The 3,404-nt window shown below is 48.2% G+C and overlaps 1 non-coding gene across 1 annotated transcript; it reads right to left on the reverse strand.

The window, feature by feature from the left end:
• Positions 1-3,041: 3,041 nt before the first annotated feature.
• LOC120658091 lies at positions 3,042-3,148 on the reverse strand. Its single transcript, XR_005668511.1, has one exon. It is a non-coding gene; the product is annotated as a small nucleolar RNA R71 (small nucleolar RNA).
• Between the last annotated feature and the right edge of the window lie 256 nt (positions 3,149-3,404).

A 3,404-nucleotide genomic window follows, 5' to 3' on the forward strand; every position in this document is an offset into this window, starting at 1 on the left:
AGGAGTGATGAAGCTCATGGACAAAGATTCCTAGAGGGACTTCCACTCGGTTGGAGCCAAACTTTGAAAGGACGTAAGCTGCCAAATTGTTGTCGCGGACGACGTGGTGGATTTCCAATCCTGAAAACTTGTTTTCGAGGTTCCTGATCTCTGCAACGTAGGCGTCCATGGTTTCTTTGTTGATGTCCCACTCTTTGTTTACTTGCTAGACCACAAGGAGTGAGTCTCCGTAGACGAGTAGTCGCTTGATGCCGAGTGAGATGGCCAGTCAGAGGCCGTGTAGGAGAGCTTCATATTCTGCTTTGTTGTTGGATACTTCGAAGAGAATTGGGAAGACATATTTGAGTTGTTCGCCTTTTGGAGAGATGAAGAGTACGCCTGCTCCTCCTCCCAACTTCAATGATCCGTCAAAGTACATGGTCTAGTGGTCTGAGATAGACGGTGGAGCGGGTATTTCATTTTCTCTCCACTCAGCTAGGAAGTCGACTAGGGCTTGAGACTTGATCGCTGTTCTTGGCGTGAATTTTAGCTCGAGTGCTCCTAGTTTCACTGCCCATTTTGAGATGTGACCGGTCAAGTCTCGGTTGTGTAAGATGTCACCCAGTGGGAAGTCCATGACGACTGATATCTTGTACTCATCGAAGTAATGTCGCAGCTTCCTTGAAGTAATCATTATTGCGTAGAGTAGTTTCTGAATCGGTGGGTATCACACCTTCGATTCAGAGAGTACTTCGCTTATGAAGTAGACTGGTCTTTGGATGCCATAGGTGTGGCCTTCTTCGTTTCGTTCTACCATGATTTCTATGCTGACAACGTGTGTGGTGGCTGCAATGTTCTTGACGGTCGTTAAGTGCAAAATAAGACCGTCAACTATACTCACAAGAGAAGGAAAATGATACCTCTTACTAACATATTTGTATCATTAACCTAGCTCCATAGTTGTTTTGGAGAATTTATGTTTTCAGGAGCACAAGTCCGGAATAAGAAGAAAACACGAACAATACGCAGACAAAACCACAGAAGATCATATCCTTGCGTAACACAAGCAAAAGAAGCCCACCAGACAGACCAAACCGACAATCCAAGCCTTGTCACTGACTACCTGACAAGAGGACCCACTGATCAGTCTCCTAGACGAAGGCGGTGGCGAGAGGCAGCACAGGGGGGGAGGGTCGGCCGAACCCCAGGTTCGGCCGAACCAACCCTGAAGCCCGTCCAAGTGCATTTTGGCGGGAGATTAGTTCTGATCCTCTAGAGGTCGGTTGTAGATGTTTCCATGTATAGGGATGGTGGGAACCGACCTCAAACACTATAAAAGGGGCCTCCCACCACTCTCTCTAACACACACACACACACCACTTGGAAGCCTCTCTCTCTCTCACTCTCACACACACCACCGTCTCGGCGTCGGCGAGCAATCCTCGGCCTCTGGTATGGCTTTGTATTCCGACTATCGTTATGCTATTCATAAAGAGTTCTTTCTTGGTTATCTTGCTATATTCTTAGCCTGTGTAGCCAAGTTCTGTTCCTATTCAAGTTGTATTAGTTGCCTGCTTAGACCAGATGATCTGGTTAAGGATATCAGTTCGTTGTGCTTTTGGGCTTGCCTTAGCGTCTTACATGTCCATCCGAAGGGTGGGGGACCCGGGGGCGCTAGGTTAGTGACCTCGTATGCGAGCATGGGGCTCGGGTACACGGGATCCTTCGGATATGACGGTGCTCCACGGTTTGACTGGGGTAGACCGCAAGTGGGGACAGCCCTGTCGGTCCGCTGGGAAGCTGCTTCTCGGTTAGTGTACTCCCCGACGTTCGGGTATTCGTGTAGGAGTTCATGCAAAGATGAGAACGGTCTGGATGTTCTCCAGAACGGGTCATTCTCCCCGATGTCCCTAATTTTCCTGCACCTGCAGTTCTAAGTTTGTGACTAACATAGCTTCTCTGCTGACATTAATGTATACTAGCTAGGATCTTGTTTTGCCTATGCTCCCACTAACCTTAGATGTATTTGTTTATTCTTTATTCAAGAGAGTTGGCTGATCTTGTGTGTGTCACATTACCCTCGATTATCTTTATTATCACTTACCCCTGTATGATCAGCAGTTCACACCTTATCTCATAATTGTTATGGTTATGTATTCAGTAAACATCTTTACACACCATAGCCATCCCTTGGGAAAATATAAATAAAGATACCCTGAATACTTCCGGGTGAAATGCTACAACGGTATATCTGTGCGCTTGCGAATCCTTATGTAATCGTTAATACATACTGCACGACGTCCCATGGGGTCACTGCTATGGGGCGGCCGACTCGGAGTTTCTTGGCGCCGTTACTGGGAACTAACCATTCCTAGTGATTGCGTTAAGAAATGCCAACAAGCATTTCTGGCGCCGTTGCCGGTGATGGCACTAGGTGTAAAAAGATCTTTACTAATGCATAAACATGGCATTGTGAATAAGAAGTAGCTGCTACTCGTATAGGCTAATATCATCTTTTGTTTTCTCCTGATTGGATGAAAATAGGGTAGTGTATGACTGGTTTTTCCTTGCCGACAAACTTCGTTGAAAATCCCGAGAAGCTCGTGAGAAGGGTCTGACCTCGCGTCGTCCCTCCTCAAATCTCGTTGTCGACAAGCGAGCCAGCTTTTCGGGCACCAGCAACAATAACCGAACCCATGGCTGAGAAGACTCTCTATGACTTCTCCGTCCCCTCAGCCGCCAATGTGGGGACTGGACCCAACGCTGATGTTGGGGACGTGAACTTCGAGCTGAAGTCCAGCCTCATAAACATGGTGCAGGCTAGCCCATTCTGTGGCAAGCCAAACGAGGACGCCAACGCCCATCTCTAGAACTTCCTAGAGCTTTGCAAGACCGTAACCATGAGGGGCGTTGCGGCTGACATCATTAGGCTTCGCTTGTTTCCTTTCTCCCTCTTGGGGAAAGAGAAACAATGGTTTTATTCGAATTCAGAAGCTGTCAGCACATGGGACAAATGTTCCACGGCATTCGTCGCCAAGTTCTTCCCGCTAGGCAAAACAAACGTCTTGCAAGAAAGAATTTCAAGTTTCCAGCAGACGGAGATGGAATCCATCCCGAAAGCTTGGGAGAGACTCCCAGAGTACATACTCGCCTGTCCTCATCATGGGATGGACGAGTGGCTCGTAAGCTTGTACAATGGGCTAACGCCAACATCAAGAGCCCACTTGGACACTGCTGCTGGAGGGGCCTATCTCGATCTCACCATTGCCAATGCCAAAGCCTTGATCGAGAAGATGGTCGCCAATCAGGGCTGGAACGAGGAGCGTTCCCAGCCCCGAACCAAGGGCGGAATGCATACCGTCAAGGAGATGGATATGCTTGCCGCCAAAATGGACCTCCTACTAAAGAAACTCGACGAAGGGAAC

The sequence above is a fragment of the Panicum virgatum genome, chromosome 1K (assembly GCF_016808335.1).
Source record: "Panicum virgatum strain AP13 chromosome 1K, P.virgatum_v5, whole genome shotgun sequence".
In the NCBI taxonomy this organism is placed as follows: Eukaryota; Viridiplantae; Streptophyta; class Magnoliopsida; order Poales; family Poaceae; genus Panicum; species Panicum virgatum.